Source organism: Hypanus sabinus, unplaced genomic scaffold, assembly GCF_030144855.1.
Source record: "Hypanus sabinus isolate sHypSab1 unplaced genomic scaffold, sHypSab1.hap1 scaffold_298, whole genome shotgun sequence".
NCBI classification, from domain to species: Eukaryota; Metazoa; Chordata; class Chondrichthyes; order Myliobatiformes; family Dasyatidae; genus Hypanus; species Hypanus sabinus.
Window position 1 is genome coordinate 346,380 of NW_026781133.1, and position 12,020 is coordinate 358,399.

Sequence of the window (12,020 nt, forward strand, 5' to 3'; positions counted from 1 at the left end):
GCGGTTGATTAAGGCCAACGCACAGTATGGCTTCTTAACCACAGAGTCAACCTACATAGCAGCTTTGAGTGTCCTGTGGACTCCGTCCCCAAGATCCCTCTGTTCCTCCACACTGCCAAGAGGCTTACGATTAATACTATATGCTATCATATTTGACCGAAGCAAATGAACCACATCACACTTCTTTGGGTTGAACTCCATTTGCCACTTCTCAGCCCAGGTTTGCAGACTATCAATATCCCCCTGCAACCTAACCCAACATTTGTGTCATCAGCAAATTTACTAACCCGTACCTCCACTTCCTCATCCAGGTCATTTATTAAAGTCACGAAGGGTAGGGGTCCCAGAACCGATCCCTGAGGCAGACCACTGGTCACCGACCTCCATGCAGAATATGACCAGTATACAACCACTCTTTGTCTTCTGTGAGCAAGCCAGTTCTGGATGCACAAAGCAATGTTCCCTTGGATCCCATGCCTCCTTACTTTCTCAATAAGCCTTGCATGGGGTACCTTGTTGAAGATCATCTGAAAATCGAAGCAAACAACATACACTGCCTCTGCTTTATCTATCTTTCCTGTTATTTCTGCAAAGTATTCCAAGAGATTTGTCAGTCAGGATTTCCTTGAAGGAATCCGGCTGACTTTGGCCTACTTCATCATGTTTCCCCAATTACAGTACCCAAAAAACACACTCTTAGTATACTCTAACATCTTCCTGACCACTAAGGTCAGACTAACTGTCCAATAATAATAACTGTCCAACAATAATAACTGTCCAATAATTTTCCTCTTAAATTGTGGAGTGACATTTGCAAATTTCTGGTCCAATAGAACCGTTCCAAAATCTAGTGATTTGTGATAGATCATTACTCATCACTTGAAGAGAAAACTAAGGGGGAACTTCTTCATTCAGAGGCGGGGAGAGTGTGCACCGAGCTGCTGAGCAAGTGGCAGGGACGATTGTAATCTTTAAGAGAAGTTTGCTTAGGTCACTGGATGAGAAGCATATGGAGGGCGATGGTCCAGGTGGAAGTTGTTGGAACTCGGAAGATTAATGCTTTAGCACGGACTAGACTGGCCGAATGGCATTTTCCTGTGTTGTAGTGTTTTATGACTCTAATGCCTTCACAATCTCTTCAGCTACCTCTTTCTGAACTCTGCGGTGTCTTATCTACCTTCAGGCCTTTCAGCTTCAACAACACCTTCTCTCCTTGGTAAAAGCATGTATCCTCACTTCTGCCCCAGGTGCTGCTGACTGTTTGGCATTTATGTAATAAATTTAATGACACAACTGTAGTGGGTGACTTCAATCTGCAGGAGGATTGGGAAAGTCAGATTGGCGTGAGATCGCAAAAGAGGGGATGTATTGAAAGCTAACGAAATGGCTTTTTAGAGCAGCTGATGGTTGAGCCTACTCGGGAAACTGCTATCTTAGATTGGGTGTTGTGTAATAACCCAGATCTTATTAGGGAGGTTAATGTAAAGGAACCAGTAGAAGGCTGTGATCATAATATGATTGAAGTCCTACTGCAATTTGTGAGGCAGAAGCACAGGTCACATGAGTAGTATCGCAGTGGAATGAAAGGGAATTACAGAGGCGTGAGAAAGGTGATTCCCCAGGTGGATTGGCGGATGCTTGTGGAGATGACGTCAGAGCAGAAATGGCTGACGTTTCTGGGAATAGTTCATGATGTACAGGATAGATATGTCCCACAGACGTAGTTCTCAAACAGCGGGGCTAGGCTATCATGGCTGACAAAGGAAGTTAAGGACTGTATAAAAGCATATAAGGTAGCAAAAGTGAGTAGTAGGTTGGATAACTGGGTAGCTTTTAACATCCAACAGCAGGCAAATTTAAAATAAAAGCTATAAGGCGAAAGGTGAAATATGACAGCAAACTATACAATAATATCAACCAGTTATAAAATATACGAAAGGGAGGCGAGAGTTGATATTGGACCACTGGAAAATGATGCTCATGGGGTACAAATGGGGAAGAGATGGTAGACGAACTTGATAGGTACTTTGCATCCGTCTTGTCTGTGGAAGACACCACCAGTGTGCCAGAGATCCAGGAGTGTCAGGGAACAGGAGTGAGTGCCATTGCTATTACAAAGGAAAACGTTTGAGGCAAACTCAGGTTCTTAAAGTGGATAAGTCACCTGGACCAGATGGACTACATCCCAGAGTCCTGAGAGAGGTTGCTGGAGAGATAACAGATGCATTGTTCATGACACGTCAAGAATCACTTGATTCTGGCATGGTCCCGGAGGACAGGAAGATTGCAAATGTCAATCCACTCTTTGAGAAGGGAGGAAGGCAAAGTAAAGCAAATTATAGTCCAGTTAGCCTAACCTCAGTGGCTGGGAAAGTGTGGAATCATGATAACAGATGAGGTTTAGGGGTACTAGGAGACTAATGATATAATGTCAAAGCCAGCATAGGTTCTGTACAGGGAAATCTTGCCTGACAAGTCTGTTACAGATCTTCGAGGAAGTCATAAGCAGGATGGACAAACGAGAGGCAGTGGATATCATTTACTTGGATTTTCAGAAGGCATCTGATAAGGTGTCACACATGAAACTGCTTAACAGGATAAAAGTCAGAAGTAATACTGGCATGGACAGAGGATTGGCTGACAGCCAAGAGGCAGCGAGTGGGAATAAAAGGGGCCTTTTCTGGTTGGCCAGCAGTGATTAGTGGTCTTCAGGGGTCAGTATCCGGACCGCTAATTCTCACATAGTTTGTCAATGATTTGGATAATGGAACTGATGGGGTTGTGTGGCTCAGACTGTGGGAAGAGATTCAGCACATCATCTCACCTAGTGACTCACCAGTCAGTTCACACTGCAGAGAGGGATTTCACCTGCTCAGTCTGTGGGAAGAGATTTGCTCAGTCACCTAACCTACAGAGACACCAGCGAGTTCACACTGGGGAGAAGCTGTTCACCTGCTCAGACTGTGGAAAGGGATTCACTCGATCATTCAACCTACAGAGTCACCAGCGAGTTCACACTGCGGAGAAGCCGTTCACCTGCTCAGACTGTGGAAAGGGATTCACACTGTTAGGTAGCCTACAAGTACACCAGGTAGTACACACTGGGGAGCGGCTGTTCACCTGCTCAGACTGTGGGAAGGGATTCACTCAGTCATCCAACCTGCAGACACACCAGCGAGTTCACACTGGGGAGAGGCCATTCACCTGCTCAGACTGTGGGAAGGGATTCACCACATCATCACACCTAGTGACACACCAGTCAGTTCACACTGCAAAGTGGGATTTCACCCGCTCAGATTGTGAGAAGGGATTCACCCAGTCAATATACAATAGACAGTAGACAATAGGTGCAGAAGTAGACCATTCGGCCCCTCGAGTCTGCACCGTCATTCTGAGATCATGGCTGATCATTCACTATCAATACCCAGTCCCTGCCTTGTCCCCATATCCCTTGATTCCTCTATCCATCAGGTATCTATCTAGCTCCTTCTTGAACGCATCCAGAGAATTGGCCTCCACCGTCTTCCGAGGCAGTGCATTCCACACCTCCACAACTCTCTGGGAGAAGAAGCTCTTCCTCAACTCTGTTTTAAATAACTGACCTCTTATTCTCAATCCATGCCCTCTGGTACTGGACTCTCCCAACATCTGGAACATATTTCCTGCCTCAATCCTATCAAATCCTTTAATTATCTTAAACGTTTCAATCAGATCCCCTCTCAATCTCCTCAATTCCAGCGTGTACAAGCCCAATCTCTCCAATCTCTCTGCGTAAGACAGCCCTGCCATCCCAGCAATCAACCTAGTGAATCTACGCTGCACTTCCTCAACTGCCAGAATGTCCTTCCTTAAACCTGGAGACCTAAACTGTACAGAGCCCTGTACAAATGCAAAAGGACATCCTTGTTCTTGTATTCAATTCCCCTTGTAACAAAGGCCAACATTCCATTTGCCCTCTTCACTGCCTGTTGCACTTGCTCATTCACCTTCATTGACTGGTGAACTAGGACTCCTAGGTCTCTTTGCATTTCTCCCTTACCTAACTCTACACCGTTCAGACAATACTCTGCCCTCTTGTTCCTGCTTCCAAAGTGGATAACTTCACATTTATTCACATTGTATGGCATCTGCCAAGTATCTGCCCACTCACCCAGCCTATCCAAGTCTCCCTGTATTCTCCTAACGTCCTCTTCGCATGTCACACTGCCACCCAGTTTAGTATCGTCAGCAAACTTGCTGATATAGTTTTCAATGCCCTCAGCTAAATCATTGGCATAAATCGTAAAGACCTGTGGTCCCAATACAGAGCCCTGTGGTACCCCACTAGTCAACTCCAGCCAGTCCGAGAAACACCCATTCACTGCTACCTTTTGCTTTCTATCTGCCAACCAGTTTTCAATCCATGTTGAAACCCTGCCCCCAATGCCATGAGCTCTGATTTTACTCACCAATCTCCTATGTGGCACCTTATCGAATGCCTTCTGAAAATCTAGGTATACAACATCCACTGGCTTACCCTCGTCTAACATCCTTGTTACACCCTTAAAAACTCCAACAGATTAGTCAAGCATGATTTGCCCTTGGTAAATCCATGCTGGCTCGGCCTAATCCTATTTCTGCCATCTAGATGTGCCACTATTTCGTCCTTAATAATGGACTCAAGCATCTTCCCCACGACTGACGTTAAGCTAACAGGGCGATAGTTCTCCGTTTTCTCCTTCCCTCCCTTCTTGAAAAGTGGGATAACATTAGCCACTCTCCAAGCTTCAGGAACTGATCCTGAATCTAAGGAACATTGGAAAATGATTACCAATGCATCCGCAATTTCCTGAGCCACCTCTTTTCGAACCCTCGGATGCAGACCATCTGGACCCGGGGATTTATTAGCCTTCAGTCCTACCAGTCTACTCATCACAGTTTCTTTCCTAATGTCAATCTGTCTCAATTCCTCTGATATCTTATGACCCTGGCCCATCCATACATCTGGGAGATTGCTTGTGTCCTCCCTGGTGAAGACAGTCATCTGATCTGCTAGCACACCAGTGAGTTCCACTGGGGAGAGGCCGTCGATCTGTGAATGTGGGAAGGCATTCACATGATCATCTCATCTATTAAAACACCAGCGAGTTCACACCACTTAGAGGCCGATCGTCTACTCAGACTTTGGGAAGAGATTCTCTCAACCGTCTCCACCAAGGCTGCATCATTGTGTTCCACTGGGGAGAGGCCATTCACCTGCTGTGAATATGGGAAGGGTTTCACTCAATAATCTAACCTTGGAACACACGACTGGGTTCACATTGGGGAGAAAGTTTCAATAAGCTGCAGGCAGGATATTTTTCCATCCCCGTTGCTGAATGCAATTCCGAGAGTTACTGGGGGAGTCTAGTACAAGAGGGCATGACTTGATGTTTGCAGGGCGCCCATGCAGAGCAGAGATGCGGAGATTTTTTTTTAGTCTGAGGGTGGTGAATGTGTGGAATTTGTTGCCACGGGCAGCAGTGGAGGCCAAGTCATTGGGTGTGTTTAAGGAAGAGATTGATAGGTATCTGAGTAGTCAGGGCATCTAAAGTTATGGTGAGAAGGCGGGGGAATGGGACTAAAGGGCAGAATGGATCAGCTCATGATGAAATGGTGGAGCAGACTCGATGGGCCAAATGGCCTATTCTGCTCCTGTGTCTTATGGTCTTTCGTGATTTTTTTTTCTCATGTGTGTTATTCCTCTTCCTCCTTCTCTCCAAGGTAGTGTTAATCTAAGTGGGTTTAAGTGTAAATAGTCTTTTCTAAACTTGTAATTTAAGTTCTTACTTTTCTTGGTAAATTTTAGTGATCGAAATGGGACTAAGATATTTTCATTAAAAAAGTCAATGTCGGTATTGATGGAAGTGTTTATTGCCTTTGTTGTATTTGTTAATTATTGAGCTCTGTTCCACAGTTTTTTAAAGCCTTGAAATAAATTTTGTCACAGGTTTTCCCAATATTGCAATACTTTCTATTATTTTTGGACAGTTCATTTCAACCCTGAGGCTGTCAAGTTGAACAACTCCAGCCATTGCTATTCTACCATCATCCCTGCTAGTGTCCCCTTCCAATCAACTTCGGTAAGGTCTTCTCTCGTGCCTCCATAGTTCCCCACACTCCACTAATAAAGATGCATCATGTTGTACCTTTCCCCTCTCAAAGTGCAGGGTGAATTGCAACATGTTATGATCACAGCGTCCACGTGGTTCCTTTACCATAAGCTCCCTAATCAAATTTGGTTCCTTGGACAACACCCATTCCAGAATAAACATTTTTCAAGAGGGCAATTCTAAAAGCATTTTCTAAAATGCTTTTTCTAAAGGCATTAGAATTTTCAAGCTATTCTAAAAGCACCTCATTAGTATTTTCCAAATTCCCTCTCTTGAGATCAAGCACCAACCTAATTTTCATAATCTACCTCCACCCAACCCGCTCTTGAACTGCTTGTCCCACTCTCATCGGGGGGTAAATGTTCAGCATCCTCACCAGGACTACTAGCCTCTGGGACAGATACTTTTCCCAAGCAGTAAGGCTGATAAATATCTCTAACCAATAACATACCCTTCCACAACACCAAACACCTCTACTTTACCATTTCCCGTCTGTCATCTTATATGCAGGCATCCTAAGCCGAGCGTCACTTTATGAACATACAATCAATCCGTGCACAATATATAAGCTGTGGATGTATGTTGTTACTATTGTGTTTTTGTGTTGCATTGGAGCCGGAGTAATAATTATTTCGACCTCGTGTACACGTGCCTGCTGGAAATGGAATTAAACAACTCTGAATCTTGAATAAATATTTCAGCAGGCTGCAGCGTTACATTTCTGTGTCTCAGCGTTATTGCGGCAGAGCGCCACCTGGTGACAATGGAGTCCACAAATCGGGGGGGTCCTGTTATTGTGGCAAATCACCAGCAAGTGGCAGTGTTGTCCACAAAAGGGAGAGGTTTCCAACGATAGTGAAGTGGACTGGAAGCCAACTGCAAGTGGATGAAGTGCCAGACCTGCCCGAGAACACTTTCCTCACCACGAGTCAGGTTCCCAAACAGTCCTTCCATTTGAGGCAACTTTTCAGCATCGTGACTGTTGGGGTCATCCACTGTTTCCGGTTTTCCAGGTGTGGCCTCCTCGACATCAGTGAGACTCGATGTAGTTTCTGCATTCTGCACTCTGTCCCGCTGAGATTCTGCAGATGTTGGAGATGCAGAGTCACAGACCCAAAATGTTGGAGGAAGTCAGGAGGTCCGGTAGCTTCGATAGAGGGGATAAAGCAAAGCAGAGATTTCCTGCCGAGACCCTTCATCGGGACTGGAAGTGCGGAGAAGCCGGAACAAGATGGAGCGGGGAGTGGAAAGAGTCCAAGCTGGTAGGTGATAGGTGAAGCCAGATAAGAGTGAAGGTGAGTGGGTGGGGGAGGTGGGAGATGAAGTGAGACGCTGTGAGGTGGTTGGGGGAAAATTCAAAGGACTGAAAAGGAGGAATCTGATAGGAGAGGAGAGCGGACAATGGGGAAGACAGTAAAGAGGAACCAGAGGGAGACGATCCGCAGTGGAGAAGAGAGAATTGAAGAGATATAATGGAAGAGACTGGCATGTGGGTTGATGAAATGAAAACATGGAGATAGAAGTTAAAGATATCGATGCTCATGCTACCCGGAAGTAATATGAGGTGTTGCTCCTCCAACCTGAGAGTGCACTCATCGTGTTAGTTAAACAATGAAACGGAAGGGAGAGTGGATTGATAATTTTCCCCTGGGATCCCTATTAAATCAATCCTCTCTCAACTTAAACCAGTCCTCTCTGTTCGTTGATTCCACAAAAGTGGGGTAAAGGGAAAAAATAAACATAGAAAACCTACAGCATAATACAGGCCCTCCACAAAGTTGTGCTGAGCATGTCCCGACATTAGAATTTACGAGGGTTACCCATAGCCCTCTATTTTTCTAAGCTCCATGTACCTATCCAGTAGTCTCTTAAAAGACCCTATCGTAGCCGCCTCCACCACCAGCGCCGGCAGCCCATTCCACACACCCACCACTCTGAGTATAAAACTTACCCCTGACATCTCCTCTGTACCTGCTCCCAAGCACATTAAACCCGTGGCAGCCATTGTAACCCTGAGGAAAACCGCTGACTATCTACAAGATCAATGCCTCTCATCATCTTGTACACCTCTATCAGGTCACCTCTCATCCTCAGTCGCTCCAAGGAGAAAAGGCCGAATTCTCTCAACAGCGCACTTTCTCCGTTTCTGTACACTTATAGTTTGGAACACCTGCATTATGTCGGCCTCATTAGTAAGTCTGAATCTGTTGAATTTATAACAGTGCTAGTGTACAGTAGAGAGTCAACTCAGGCCTGCTAAACCCTACCACTGATTCTGTTCCACGACTCTCCTTTTAAATCCTCCCCTGTTGTTCCCCTCTCGTTCTCCCTGCGAAATGGGTTGCAGTCACCACTTTCTGGGGGAAGAGGTTCCCCTTGCATTATCTGCAGACTGAAGAAGACGAGCTGACTGCAGTTCTCTCCAACATGTTCTTCGCCCCTCTCTTCTCTGGACTGAGGAAGAATGACATTGCTAGTTAACCTCCTTATTCACGACTCATTTCCATATTATGGGTCATTTTCTCTACTTCTAAAAGTTGTTGAAAACACCCGTCCTTTAAAGACTGAAAGCAGAATGGGGAACCACCTGTCGGATGTTCAACGAAGCAGGGTCAGAAACCCGAGGGGGGTCTACACAGGGCAGAGATTGGGGCTTTGGATTATGAACATATGATGAGGAGAAGGGAAGCTGCAGCGGGGCGTGGCAACGAATGACAGAGTTGCAACATTTGGAAGCTGATTGACAGAGAAAATAGTTTGGTTGTCTGACTGATGACACAAACAATGCCTGTGGTAAGGTGCTCCACTGGTTGAGGAACATGTATGTATTGGGAATGGTTTAATCTGCTGGGGGAGTTGATCGTGTTTGGTTATCCTGTAATATTATAACCGAATGGTTATTATGGATTGTCCTATCTGAAATAATGCATTGGTTATCATATAATATGTAAGATTTTGACACTAAAACTGTATCGGGCTTGAATTTATGGTACCTTTCTGAGGTGATGGGCATTCATGAGTTTGTATTTTAAAGCAAGATTTTGGTGAATGATATTTGCCATTTGTTTGTACCTTTGTAAGTAATCAGATTGAATTAAACTGTTGCAGGATCCTGGAATGTGTTGGATTGTGTCTGCTTTCTCTGGCATTTTCTGCACTAACTGCCTCGTTTGTTAATATTTCATGTATTTTTGATGTTTTCCCCCTTTTGTCAAGCAGGACGCAAGGATTTCTGCAAGGAACACCTTTGTTTTTTGGGGAGAGGTCACCAACTCTCAGTCAGGTGCTCAAGGCTTCCTTGTCACCATCTAGTCTACTCAGATCGTTGGGATGTCTCCCATGGAGGGTCATACTCATTCCACTGGTTAAAGTTTTCTTCCGGAGTGATGATTGATTGTTCTGAGTTGGCCTCACATGTACGTGTTTTGGTCTGTATCTCTTATCACGATTGCATATACACACATGGAGTGCTGAATCCTGTTCATTTTTGATGAAAATATATACTTAAAAGTTTTATCTGTTTTTCTTGAAACATTTCCAGAAGGTGTATTTCAGACATTGTAGATATATATCATATAATCATATATGTCACAAATCTCAGCATTGAATATATCTGAGGTATACACTTATAGAAAAGAGTGAAAGAAAAAAAAAACAAGCAAAACGAAAAGAAACTATGTACAAGTAGGGAGTGATTTTTTTTAACAACATATTAAATGATTTGTGAGAATAAAATCGGGCCTATGAGGCATTATGTAGTTAAACCATTTTTCCCAGTATGAAGCAAATTGTTCCAGATTATGATTATCTTCTCCATTTTGTAAATGTCCATTGTAATTTCCATCCATGCATTTAACCTTGGGCTCTCCTGTGATAACCATTTCCTAGTAACAGTCTTTTTACCAGCCGCCAACCATATATTCATTAAATATTTATATTTTTGCAACCATTCTTGAGGTATATATCCAAAATATATGGTCTTACTCCCCAAAGGTATTTCACATTTAAAGATGTCATGTCGGGCATTGTGTATCCCCCTCCAATAGTCTTTGATAACAGGGCAGTCACAAAAAATATAATAATGATTTGCATTTCGATTTCCACAGTTTCTCCAGCAAACCGCGAGGTTACTATCATAATGGGATACCTAAGAGGGTGTAATAAAATATCTTATCAAGTTTTTCCGTCCGAACTCCCTCTATTTCTGTGAACTGGTACACTTCCATACCTCCATATTGTTGTCCATTCTTCCTCAGATATAATTATCCCTCCTTCCTTCCCCCATTTTGTTTTAATGTATGAAGTCAAATGTATTTTAAGATTTGACAAATCCCTATTCATGCTTGAAATAATTCTACTACCGCTATCTGAATTATATGCTTTTCTAAACAGCTCTAACATGCACGTACTTGCCTTGGTTACAATTTTAAGCATCCTATTAACATACTGTCGCATCTATATATACTGATAAAAATCTTGTTTTTCTAAATGTTTCTCTTTCAGCATTTCAAAGCTGAACAGTGTTCCTTCTTTCATTATGTTGCAAAGAACTGTTATTCCATTAGCTGTCCAGTCCTTAAATCTAGCATCCAATTTATTTGGTGTAAAATCCGAGTCATATGCACACCATTTAAGAATTGCAGTATCTCCCTCGAGATTATATTCTTTTATAGTAGTTTTCCATATTTTAAGAGTCAATTTCACCCATGGATTATTAATAGTATTTATGTACCTTTGCAAGTTATTATCAGCCAAAATTGCTTGTATGGGGAAGGGAAGTACCCGCTCCTCAATGTTTTTCCATTGAGCGTCATACGATGGGTTGCTCCAGCATATCACAGCTCTTAACTGTGCTGCAAAATAATAACCTCTAAGAGAAGTTAGGCCACATCCACCTTTTTCCTTTGCTAATTGCGAAGTTTTGAGATGAACTATAGGCCTTTTACCTTGCCAAATATACCTTGATAACATCTTGTTCCATTCATTGAATTGATTTTGATTAATCTCTATTGGTAGGGGCTGAAAGAGCTATAACAGTCTGGGCAGTGTATTCATTATAATAGACTCACTCCTTGAACTGAAACTAAAAGAAAGGAATCAGGTTCCATCTTGCTATATATTCCTTAATGTTCTTTTTATATAAAGGCTGATAATTACATTCTGATAATGTTGCCTAATCTTTTGGCATAATGATGCCCAAATATTTGAAAGACCCTGTATGCCATGCCCGGGGTTATCTACTTTCAATTTCTCTTGCTGGGCTGTAGTAATATGAAAGTAATTGGGTTTTATCTATGTTGATCTTGTATCCTGATAATTGACCATATTGTTCAAAGGATTGCATCAATCAGGTAAAGAGATCAAAATGTTATCCACGTAACAAGCCGATTTATGCTCTGTCCCTTTACTAGTAATTCCCCATTTTGTCTCATGTATTGAGCTAATGGTTCCAGATATAACGCGAGGAGTAGTGCTGACCATGCACAACCCTGTCTTGTGACCCTTTCTAGGGTAAGACCATTTGATTAAATATCCATTGATTTTAATCCTAGCAGTAGGGTTGTCATATAGTGCCTGTATAGTTTTAATAATTGTTATGGAAACCAAATCTATGTAAAACTCCGTAAAAAAATTTCCAATTAACCGAATCAAATGCCTTTTCAGTGTCCACGCTTATCACTATTGCTTTGATTTTACTTTTTTGTATATATGATCCATAATGTGAAGTATTGTGCAAACACGAGGAAATCTGCAGATGCTGGAAATTCAAACAACACACACAAAATGCTGGTGGAACACAGCAGGCCAGGCAGCATCCATAGGGAGAAGCTCTGGCCGAGACCCTTCGTCAGAACTAACAGAAAGGAAAGGTACTAAGAGATTTGAAAG